This window comes from Meriones unguiculatus, chromosome 18, assembly GCF_030254825.1.
Source record: "Meriones unguiculatus strain TT.TT164.6M chromosome 18, Bangor_MerUng_6.1, whole genome shotgun sequence".
Taxonomy (NCBI): Eukaryota; Metazoa; Chordata; class Mammalia; order Rodentia; family Muridae; genus Meriones; species Meriones unguiculatus.
Window position 1 is genome coordinate 54,511,443 of NC_083365.1, and position 12,903 is coordinate 54,524,345.

Genomic DNA, 12,903 nt, shown 5'->3' on the forward strand with positions numbered 1-12,903 from the left:
TCTTTTCCTACCCTGTTTTCAGGGAAGCACCTGAAAGGGAGCCGGCTGCTTTTCCAGAGCGATGGCCTATGCTCCTTGTTGTTCCTGTGCTAGTTCATAACCTTTTACTTCAGCATTCTCTATGCTGACTGCTAGAATTTGAAAGAGAAGGGCCAGCCTCGCTCACTCCTTGGTATTCCCATGAATTACCCATAAGCAGTCAATGAGGGCTGTTGGCTAAGTGAATGAAAGTGGCTAGATAGCTTCTCCGGCCCCCTTGTCCTGAGCCAAGATCAAACTCATAAACGAAAAGGAGTTCACCTCTGCAAGCAGCATTTCAGGCTTCAGCGGAATAAGTGGAGCAAGATCATAAAGATAGGGATATGGTAGGTGCACCTTGTAAAATACCACAATATCTAGCCACACTGGAAGAAATGTGGGTTTGAGGGCAGAGTCTTAACTTTGCAAACTATCCCTACCGCCGGAGGTTGAAGAAATCGTAAACAAAATGCTTAATTCTCTAGCCCCTGATTCTTCAGTTATAAAGTGAAATATACCTGCACAAATAGAAAAACAGTCATTAACACTTTGCCCATTCCTCAAAAAAATCTCACAGAATAATCACAGTGGCCAAAGAGCTGGAACTGGGTGTTAGCATCTAATTCCCCACAACTATTTATTCAGCACTGGGCTGCTCCCTGCTTGTTCCTGTGATCCAAAGATCTCAAGAGATCTGTTCTCTTAGCATTTGGCCAACTCTCCCCTTTCTTGTTTTAATTCCCTCGGCTACGTTCTTGCTCGCTCCTTGCCCATCCCGGAAAGAAACATCTCCAGTGATGGTAGTTCAGCAATACCTGAGGAACCCACATGTAGCGTTAGTCTGATTGTTTGAGAGTTAGGGGTACCCTATGCTTAGGAATATGTCATGTTCCCTCTCTCTGAATGTCTGACAAATAGCACAGCAGGAAGAAAATGCAGAAATGAATTAAAGCACTTGATGGTGCATAATGAGACACATAAGGCTGGTGTGGGACCACATACCCAAACATAGTCCAGAGATACAAATCTTTCAGCCTTAGAGTGATGGAGGACCTTGGAGGCAGGGTCCTTCAACATCAGGTGACCAGGCAGACCTACGAGCAAAGAACGAGACGCGCATAGTTATAACTGCAAATGACAGATTAGACACACAGGGCAGCGAACCGCTAACTGGAGCCTTCGCTGACAGAAGTTCTCATTGTTGAAGTGTCTCCGGACAATGTGCCCGAGCATTTGCCTCTTCTGTTTGAAGCCAATGTTGAGTGCGACAGCATCAGAAGAACAACGACTGACAGAAGAAAAAGTGATTCCCCTTTCTGGGCAGGGGAATTAATATTTTGATTCTATTTGACTGAGAAGAACTGTTTCCCTGGGTATTTTTTCTCTGTGGTGACCATAAATTTAAATATTCTTACATTTCACATCAAAAGACACAGAAAACAGAGAGAAGTGGGAGAAAATAGAGTTCTCCAAGTATCTCATACATCTAAACCCTCATATTTCCAAACAAGTCTCCAGAAAACACAATACATTAATTGAAGGAGAGAATGACCTGGAAAAAAATTGTGTTGTCAGCATGTCAATTCTTACTCTGTCCCCTCCCTTCCAACTGGTCGCTCTTGACAGGAGTCTTGGTTGATTAACTAAGCCTCTGTGGAGTTTTGTCATACCTAACCAAGTCCCTGGAGCACCTAGATACCAAGAAGAATAGACCTGGGTATGAGTCTCAAGGTGACTTTAGCTCAGCTTTAATGACTGAGTCAGGTATCTATAGTCATTGCTGCAATGTGAAAATAAATACATATCCTAGAGGGAAAGTCCAAAAAGGACAATGTTGTCAGTGATGTTAGCAAGGACACTTAGAGGAATGGGACTTGTTTTTGAAAATCTTTTCTTTTAATAGCAACATAAAACCATTTATATGAAGGCAGAAGAAAAAAAGGAAAACTTGAGGAGCGTGGGAAGGAGAGGGGATGAAAGGTGAATATGGACCAAATACACAGATTCTTCAAAGAGTGTCTTTGTGAAATATAATACTACGTGATGAATTCACACCTAATATTTTTTAAATTTTAAAGAGGTGTAATCCTAGTTCTGCAAGTGCAACAGGATCCAAAAAGCATTGTTAGAGCTATCAATCCCTTGCCACAAAGCCTCATAAAAATCTCCAGCACTTTTGGTACTCTTTTATCCAAATCAAATTCTAACCTGTAAGAAACAGATACAAAACTAAATTTGACAGATTTCAATATACCATGCCATAGTATATCACATTGCACCGTATGCTAAGTCGCTGCGTACTCTCGGTTGTCTCCTGCAGCTAAAACCTAAGCAGAGTTCACTGTTCCCAAGAACTCTGAGTGTTCTCTGCCATCGTGGATGTGACGAATGATAAATGACCTCTGTGGAAGAAGTATGTTACACAGATGCTTCTAATTCAAACCATGATGAATCCCACTCAGAAACCCGAAATCGGGTATTCTCTCAAACACAACCTCTTTCCTCTCAGTTCTCTTTAGGGATTCTTTTTTTTTTTTTTTTTTTTTTTTCAATGCAGTTTATTCAGGAACATTGAACAATCCTCGGACCCCGGGGAAAGCCAGCCCACAGCTTAAATAGCCTCTGGGTAGCCAACCCAGGCGTGCCACGGGGGCAATGCAGATAGGTCCACATACATGGAAGCAAGCCAGATCCTCGGCCTTAGCCAAATGTGGAGTTGTTCGTGACAGAGAGCACTCACCATCGGGAAGGTGGAAGGCGGAAACCAGCTCCATCTTTAAGGCATAGCATTCCGCAGCTCTCTACAGTTCCCCCTTTTTGTTTTAGACGCATCAGGCAAGAGTAGAGGTCTGATCTCTGATATTAGAAATAAATTGGGACTTTGTACAGATGTTCATTTAGGTGTCATCCACCCAAAGAGCATCAGACCCGTCCAATACCTTTTTCTCAGAGGCGGGACCTGGGGCATCAACCCGCATGCAATCAGACATGCTCTTCTCTGGGTCCAAAGCGGCTGACCCTGAGTGCAGTGCTTAGCCTCGCATCCTGAGCGTATCATTTTAGCTTCAGCTAATTCCTCCAACCGTGTTCCATTTCTTTAAGAAAGGTTTGGTGGGAAAGGGTAGAGTCCTTTCTAAGAAATGTCTCTACACTGTAACTCCCAAAACAATTCATAACGGTCTCTTTCTCATGTAGCACAAAATCCACTTTACACAGGCCATGCACATCAAAAGAGTGCTGAGATTTGGGGGCAGGGGAAGAACTACCTCTTAGAGAATGAATTATCCATTCATTCATTGTGCACTTCTATCGAATGACAATTTTCTTTAGTTCAACAAAAGTAGTCCGAAGAACAAATATTTAATAACCTAGGTGACTGTTTTGTTGGTGGTTTCTCTTGCCTGTGGGTTTAAACATTACAAACATTATGACTGGGTTACACAGCATTCTGGCTGAGAGACACACCCAGCCACTCCCAGCAGCCACTCAAAGGAGCTTTGTTATGACATGCTCTTTAGTGCAATCTCTTCTCCTCTCTCTCTCCCTCTCTCCCTCTCTCTCTCTCTCTCTCTTTCTCTCTCCCTCCCCTCTCTCTTTTCCCCTTCCCTCTTCCACCTACTCTCTCTTTTCCAAGAAAGGAAGTTTCAGCCATACCTTCCTGAGCAGTCTCCTGAGACGCCTATAAATCATCAGGTGTTTTGGTTGTACTGGTAAGAGCAGTTTCCATTGATTTGTATGACCTCTCCCCAGCAAAAGAAGAATAATGGTACTTGCACTTTTCCAACAGTTCACAGGAAGTTCAAAAGGCTCACACCTATTCAGTAAGGAACATTATCTTCTTTTCTTATGTGAAAAAAACTAAGCCAGGCAACAGAAGGAGACATTGATTGTTCTGAAGTTTATGACTAAGACTGAAAAATGTATATATATATATATGCACACACACAGACACATAGCCTTGTTGGGGTATTTTTTTTCAAGACAGATTTCTTGGCTGTCCTGCACTCACTTTATAGACCAGCCTAGCCTTGAATTCAAAGAGATCCACCTGCCTCTGCCTCCCAGAGTGCTGGGATTGCATGTCTGTGCCACCATGCCCGGATCCTAGCTAGGTTTTTATTTTTGTTTTATTTTGTTGTACTTTCTGAGACATATATCATGTAACCCAGGCTGGCTGTGATCTTTTAAGGAACAGAGGCCGGCCTTGAACTCCTGACTGTCTTGCCTCTGGCTGCTGGGATTATTTTACCTATGGGCTGCAGAGATTACCAGTATGTGATGCTCTGCCTAGCTGAGCCTCAGATCTCTAACTCATTAATCTATACTCCTTGTGGGCAGTGAACTTCTTGCTGCATGATGAATCTACTCCATTGTGAGAATCTGAATTCCATGGTTTTTTGTATTATCAAGTCCCAGGTTTTACCTGGGAGAAGAAATCTTATATTAAATTATATCTAATCCAAGGAAACAATGTGTGAAAATTTTCCTAAGATTCATACTTAAACAAAACTGAAGATGAATAAAACAAGATTTAGAGCTAACTCAGCTGCCAGGTTTGACCTCCAGCTTCTCCCATCCTACAAGTAAAACATGGAAAAGCAAAGTTTCCCTCAAAAGGACCCATAGCCATCATTATGTTTAAACCACTGTGTTCAATTAAAAAGATGTTCATAAGTGACGAAAGGGTCATACTCGGGGTCCTATGATAGAATGTATCAGTAGGACCATTTACATATGTCTTACAAGAGCCTCTTCTATAAGCTTTTTATTTTATGTTTTACTTTTTGTTTTTTGAGACAGCATTTCTTTATGTAGTCCTGGATGTCCTGAAACTCACCATGTAGACCAGGCTGGCCTCAAACTCACAGAGATCCACCTCCCTCTGCTTCCTAAGTGCTGATATTAAAAGCTATGCACTGCTGTGCCCAGACCATAAGATTTGTTTTTATAAAGGTGTATAAATGAAAAGGAAAACAATACAGGTATGGAGTGTGCCTAAGTAACGTCTTCCATGCCATGATGTAGTGAATTGTAGCATATTGAAACCAGGTATGCTCCTAACAGATACACAGTGTTATCCAATTGTCTGGTCATTGCCCTTAGATTTAAGGGGTCTATTTCTGAATGGATTGAAAGTAAGATGCTTTTCTCTAAATAAGTTTCATGAGAGATAAAGTATGGAATTCACAGCTCTCAGAACTCTGTCCTCAACTTTTGGAAAGGGGGAAATTTTTTACAAAGGCATCAAAAGAATTGGGATCTGTAGAAGGTTTACTTATTTTATAAATATGTCTCCATGGTAGGCTTTTTAAGTAAGAACTCTAAATTCATTCTTGTCTCTCTCCTGTCCTGCATCCTCAATTTTCTCCAGAACCAGAAAACTCTTTTCACGTGTTCCAACTCCAACTTGAGTTGTCTGGTCCAGCCTTAACATGAGGAGAAGTGCCTAGTCTTATTGCAACTTGATAGGTCATGTTTGGTTGATATCCCTGGGAGGCCTGCCCTTTTCTGAAGGAAAGAGGAGAAGGAGTGGATCAGAGGGAAAGGGAAGGTTCAGGAGAGAGACTGGGAGGAGAAGCGAGAAGGGAAACTGCAGTTGGAATGTAAAATATGAGAGAAGAACAAATTTTAAAAAACAAACAAACCTGTTCTTTCTGAAGGGGCTCTCTGGCCCAAGCATGGCAAATGTGGCTCTAGCAGGCCTTGCCCTCCCCACAGGGCCTGCTAAAAACTGATAGATTACATTCCCAAAGCTAGCCATCAAAGTCCATTCCCTTTTTTGGCCACTTCCTCCTCCTCCTCCTGAGGCTGACTAACAAAACCCAATAATCAAAGAATTGAAGTCCAGAAATCAAAAGCTCCCTTTTGGCTCACCTAATTAACAAGACCAATTAAAATTCAACACCTCATCTTAACATGGAATTTCCTCTTTCACCTTCATAAACTGCCATTTGTTTATGGGCCAAGTCTGTCTCCTCTCTCTCCAGAGGCAGTCCTTTGTCTCTCCCCCCTCCCCTCTCCCTTGTTGCCTTCCCCTTCTCCCTTGTCCTCTATTGCCTGTCTTTGTCTCTTATTCTAGGCCCTCTGTCCCTTTGGGGCAAATCAACCTCCTTTGTGCGGAGAACTTGGTCTTGAGGTGTCTTGTGCCAGTACTGGTCCTTTCTTATGTTATTTCAAATATTTATCCACAGAAATGAAAAGCTTCCAAACACTTGTACATCTATACTCCCTTTCCTAGAACTCATACAGTAAGTAAGACTTTGAATAAACTTCTTAAGCCTTTCAGACCGCTAAAGAGCCATGGGAAGAGCTATCTAGAACATACCGAATATCTTTTATCCAAAATGCTTAGAACCGAATACCAAAGTGTTTTGTATTTCAAGTTTATTTCTAATTTTATATTTTCATATAGAGAATGAAATATCCTGGGACTGGGACCCAAGCTTAAACACAGAACTTATATATTTTTGTGCATAGCTTATACACCCAGTCTAAAGTTAATTTTATGTCCTATTTTAGTAATACCTTTTAACTTTGCCCCATAACTTTCCACTTATGGTATGTCAGCATTCAAAAGTTTCAGTTTTAGAGCATTCTGGATTTTTAATATTCATGTTTGGAGAGCTCAACCTACAGTAGAAACCAGTAAATTGAGTTGCAGTGGCATGGTGGAGACAGTGGTTGTTGTGAAAACAAGAAGGCCCCCAAAGAGAAAGTGCCTCTATTTTACTTATATGTGTGCATGTGCACACGTGGAAACCAGAAGAGGACATCGGGTGTCCCTCTCTGCTTCATCCCTTGAAAAAGGACACTCACTGACCTCAAGTTTCCATTTTGTCTGGGCAGGCTGGCCAGCTAAATTTTGGGATCTGCCTGTGTCTGCATGTGCTGCCATACCTGGCTTTTTACATGGGTGCTAAGGATTTAAACTCTGGCCCTTGTGATTGCTCAGCAAACACTCTTGCCCACTGATCCAACCCCGAGCCTCTATTTTAATATTCTGGAGTGTGGGGAGTCGCTGGTCTGCTTTGTTATTTAGATCTCAGCGGAAAGACATGTCTTCACCCTGGCCTTCAGTGGAGTCAGTGATAAGCTGCCAAGTCTATCCCCTTTTGTTTGAGACAGCAGGTGGGATGTCTTTTCAAGTTCACACCTTTTGTTTGTATGAGGATCACACAGACAGGTGGAAAAGGTAAAGAAGTTTTGACTTCCCTATGAATTCATTCATTGTACTGAGGTGCTTTTGCTCTGACTTAAAAAGGGATTATTGGGATAAAGTGAGGTGACTAGTTTCTACTAGAGCCCTCTTGGAAAGATCCTATGTATGGTGGGTTGGTTTATTAATTTTTCTCTCAATCTTCACTCCCAACTCAAGAACTATTCAACTCTGCCGGCAGGCTCTGGCACTGGAGCAAAAACCAAAAAGAATTATAGTAAGAAAGTCAGGAGCTTTGCTCCACTACATGGCAATGCTTGTGTACTGATTGCTCACCGTGCCCTTGCATCTGGATCACAAGGGAAGACGGGAACAGAAGAGGAAGTGCATACAAACTGCTAGTCCCAGACCCAAACTCCCTGAGACTGTAAGTACAGAGGTCTTGGGTCAAGCCCAGGAATCAGGCTTAGTCCAAGCGACATAGAATTGGTTCTTTAGAGACCTTCACATTTAGAGGCACAAGCTACTGGTGTGTGTTCTGCTCTGCCCCAGGCTGTCGCATGATTTTTGCTGCTTCTGGCAGAAGGCCGCCTGGTTCTGGTTATTTCATTTACTCTATGCCCAATAAATGACTAACTCGCTTCGCCTCAGCTCCTGCAACTATTAAACAGGGAGTTACATTAGCAGCTCCTCGAAGGGCAAGAATGAGGCGCACGTAAACTGCTTGGAACCCATTTCAAGTAAACATGCAACTGACAGAAGCTGTAGCTGGTGTCTGCTCTCTGAGGCTGTAGTGGAATTATAAGTGTCAGATAGACTCCTCTGACTTCTGTAGTGCACATAGAGAAAAGGGTCAATTAATTTTAACTGGAAAAAAAAAATAACTAAGTCTTTAAAGCCTGAGAGGATTTGATGTATACACGCGTACATACACAATTTGTGTAACCGTTTTACTTTCTACCTTTAGAGTATAGTGTCTTATGAACAACATGAGTAGGAATAAAAGAAAAGGTGTGCATAGAGCACACTTATGAAGAGATTAACATTTCAAGGAGAATAGCATATTTAATATTTCATATTACGGAAGGGGAGGAGGTCCTCCCCTATCAGGGGACTAGGGAAAGGGCATAGGGGAAGAAGTGGAAGGGTGGGTGGGACTGGGAAGAGATGAGGGAGGAGGCTGCAGCAGGGATACAAAGTGAATAAATAATAAATAAGTAAATAAATAAATAAATAAGAAAATTTTAAAGAAATCTTTCATATTATGATAATACCCAATTGATGAATATTTATCATTACTGCCATTATAATAACTTGTCATAATTATGGTGCTTTGCAGTTTTAAGTCGGTGCTGTATACCTGCCCTTTTCCCAAAGTGGTTATATAAAATGTATTATCTTTTTCAAATCTCACAGTGACCGTTCAGCTATGATTATGGACACACTTTACAAGTGAGAAAGGCGGTATTAGAGAGCTGGTGTGAAACTCAGTGGCAGAGCATTGACTGTATTCGAGACTCTGGGCTCTATTCTCAACACGTAAAGAAAAATGATATTAGAAAGAAACATGAATCGTTTAATGAGTCTCTGTACTTGCTCCAGAGTGCAGCGAGGGACTTCTCTGACCAAAGGTGACAGTAGCACTAATCTGTGACTGTAAAGAGAACTATGTAGAGTCGCAGCTTGATGGGCTGCTTGTCCATTTAGCAGAACAAGAACAGTAGCCTCTCCACTAGTGCCTAAACTGTGTTTTTTGTATTAGTCCCTTTTGCAGGCCCTTAGCATTCCAGAATTTGATGCTCGGACCACTGTTACCTGTCACCAAGGCTTAGGAAGCCTGGAAGATGTTCCTGGGCAAAGAAGGAGAAGCCTAAGGGCAGTGGAGCAAGGGGAAGCAGGGAGGGAGGCCTTGAGAGGATTTCAGATCCTTTTTACTCTCAGGAAGATTAAAAGGATGCCTTTGAACAGCCAAGCAGCCCTCATGTCAGGGAAGAAGTTGTGCTACCTTAAACAGCACAAGAAAGGCAGTGAGTACAGTTACAGGCACATAAGGTAGGGATTAAATGAGTGTGAGTTAAACGGAGATTGTTCTAACCAGTCAGGTCAGATGTGCGGCATTTGTGCCAGGAGGTGAGGGTCTGTAGTACGCAGAAGGTATCGGTTCTTCTCCAGAGGGGCTAGACCAGAGAGTATTGTTAGGCGACTCGTGAAAATTTGGTGTACAAAGAGACCTCTGCGTGCCTCCCCTTTGAAGCACCTTGTGTTCGTTTGCTTTTCTCTCACTCTCACATCACTCACAGCGGGTTTGTGCTGATGCGGCAAGCATACTCGAGGCCACACAATTACAGGGTGCTGCAGCAATTAGTCTGGGTGGAGAACATCCATGTAATGGAGCCCAGCTTCAAGACGGATGAAAGTATTTTAGCACTAATGCCTCTACATGAAAAAAACCCAAGCACCAGGCCAGGTGTGAGAGCGGGCAACTCCGGAGCCAGAGCAGCGCATCTGTCTCAGGTCGCCAGCCAAAGGTGACCTTTCAGCACGAGCGGCGTGCACTCAGGGTTTACTACAAAGACCGTCTCTGCTTTACCTGAGAGGTATGCAACATCCACACAGGACTTTTAGCTTACCCGGGAAAGTGGCTATAGTTCCCCACACACACACCTGGCATCAGTAACTGAGTCTGAAGCCAGGGAAGGGTTTACTGCTATTTTTGCCTTATGACAGAGATGTGGGTAATGTTTGTTTATAGCCATCTGCCATTTTCCCATCACCCACTATGTGCCAGTCATCACAGTGCCGAACAGTTTATCAATAACAGTTGTGTCGTAATCTATATTCAAGTTTCTGCACACTGTATGATTCATGATATCGAAATTAAGTCAGAGCTCTCTAGCTCTCCTTTTCTCTGTCTCCCTGTGAACCAGCCTTCTCAGTGTTGCAATTAAGGGTATATAAATTTCTTATCTCATCTCCCATGGGTGACGCCCATACACCTTTGGGCAAGTTGCTCTCATGTCTTCTTCAGGCCTCCCCATTCTCTTATCATTAAAGTGCGGTTAATAATACCTACTTCTTTGAGAAGGTGGGCACATGGTTAGACTGGGTGCAGAGTCTGAGATGAAAAGCAGTCTGCTGCTGTTGTGTTCATCATTCTGGAGATGAATTTTCCAAGTGAAGTGGCATGCCCCTTGAACAAACAAGTAAGGGCCCATCCTGAAAGGGGGTTTTGGTCACCTCTCAGCAACTGAGCAAATGTCATCTAGATTAGCATCCGTTTATAGCCACTGGAAAAATACTTTTCTATTCAACTTATTGTCTTGAAAACTGATTCAAAGAGAAAAAAAAAAACATACTTTCTTTTTGTTATGATGAATCTTAGATCTAAATACAATAAAAATATAAAGAGAAATAAAAATAAGTTTGCACCTAGCTGATAAATACAAGAGGTGATAGGAATAGAATCTCTAATTAATTAACATTTCTTGGCTTACAGTCGCTAAGAACTGTCACCATAGCAAAAGGAAAACTAACCAGCTTTGTCCGTTTCCTAACAGTCAGCCACCGCACCACCTTTGAGGTAGTTTTCGCAAAGCAATCAGAGCTGACTAGAATGCAGCCTCTGGGTATAACTACAAATTTCAGTAAATAAAGAAACCAGAAAAATGACTCCATCGAGATCCAAATTTTTTAACCAGACTACAGAAAATACCTTCCATAATTAAACTTCAAGAAGAAAATAAGCTTGAGAGAAAAACCTATGGATTCAAATAAGTTTATGAGACAAGTCAATAAGCCATAGTTGTTTGCATCTCGCATCATCCAAGCTTTTGAATTGTAATAAGAAGGAGGAGGAGCAAGAGGGAAGAAAGCCAAAGAAACTTGAGTGCTCATCGAATGTGGATGATATTGAGAAACCGAGGTAGGCCTCAGCGGTACAGCGCATGTCTACCATGTTCAAGGCACTGGGTTCACTCTGCAGCACTGAAAAAACACTAAAATGAAAATAAGCTGAAATGATTATTATATCAGGCTATAACTTCTTAAAACTTTTCTCAAGTAAAGATAATCATTAGGGCAGGGTACGAAATTCGGCAGCGGAATGCTTGCATGGCACGAGCTGGTGTTCAACCACCAGCACTGCAAAAACAGAAGAGAGCACCGATTTTTTTTCTTTCCATATAAAATAAGGTTTCATTACAGTATTTGCTTCACTTTTATGAATTATTGAAATGGCCTGTATGTTTCTGAACCAAAATATAAATTATAGAAGAAAAGGACTGTGGTCATTTCTGAAGTTATATCATTTTATCAATAAAGCAAGGGCCTCAGAGGTGAGGGGCATCAAAAGAGGGCAAAGGGCAGGAAGGAAACCAGTCTGCAATAAGTTCATACTCTACTAGGCACCTCTCATGGATGAAGCACTAGAGAGGAGCTAGTAGCCAAGGCTCTGCAGCAGACTTCAACTTCCACTTCCTGGCTGGGTGAACTAGGGACAATTGCTTACCATGCTGAACCCACCTCTTCTTATGAGGTAAGAATAATAATGAGACCTACCTTCTAGGGTTAAGGGGATGAACTGATTAGTGCAAGCAAGGTGTTAAAGCACAGTTTAGCATTTTATGTGTGGTAGACTTATTATCCACAGATTTTCATTTTCATCAGCTGATGCTCAGCACCATTGATTATCAGGGAAACATAAAATGAAACCACAATGAGAAATCCTCATGCATCCAGAACGGCTTAATTTAAAGCAACTGGGTTGCAACTGTTGGCAACAGTATGGAAGAACAGAAACTCTCATACTTGCTGATGGGAATGCAAAATAGTTTAATTGCTTCGGAAAGCAATTTGGCAGTTTCATACAAAGAAAAACATACACTTGACATTTGTTGCAATAGCTCTGCCCAAGAGGAATAAAAACATATGTCCACATGAAGATTTGCATAAAAATATACATAATCATTTTGTGTGTGAAAGCAAAAGAGAAAGAGGAAACAGACCAACTGACTATCAGCAAACAAAACTGTGGCATGTTCATAGGACAGAATAGTAATCTACAATTGGCATAATGGTATAAGGCTGCAAGGCAGTATTCGGGAAGTGAAGAGAGAATTATGAGTTTGTAGCTACCCTGGGCTACACAGTGAGAGTATGTCAAGAGAATGAGGTGGAAGGAGGAGAAAAAGGGGACAAAAAAGAGAAAGATGAAGAGGCAGAGACAAAGAGATAAGGAGAAACAGGGAGATACAGTGAGAGAAGGAAGACAGAGGGACATATAGACAGGAGGAGGGAATAAGGAGGGGAGAGAGACAGACAGACAGAGATAGAGGCATAAGAAATGATCACGACAAAGAAGAATTTGAAAGCACTGTGTTAAGGAAAGAATTGTTGATATAAAAAAGCACATACTCTATGATTTCATTTACACAAAGTCATAGAAAGGATAATTTTTTTTTTTAAAGATCAGAAGTTGCCTAGTCAGGAGTGGAACAAACTTGGAAAAGGGCAAAGAGAACATCCCTAGTTATGGAAATCCTAGAATCGTGCTTTTGTTACAACTAGACCACAGTTAAAGCAGATGTGCCTTATTATGCATAAACTTTAACCTCGATTCATTTTTGAAAACCCAATAAGCTAATGAGATGAGCATGGAATCCTGTACCAAATCCTGAACCGGAGAGGAAAGGAAGGAGACAGAAAGAGGGATCTGAATGAGGCTTATGGAT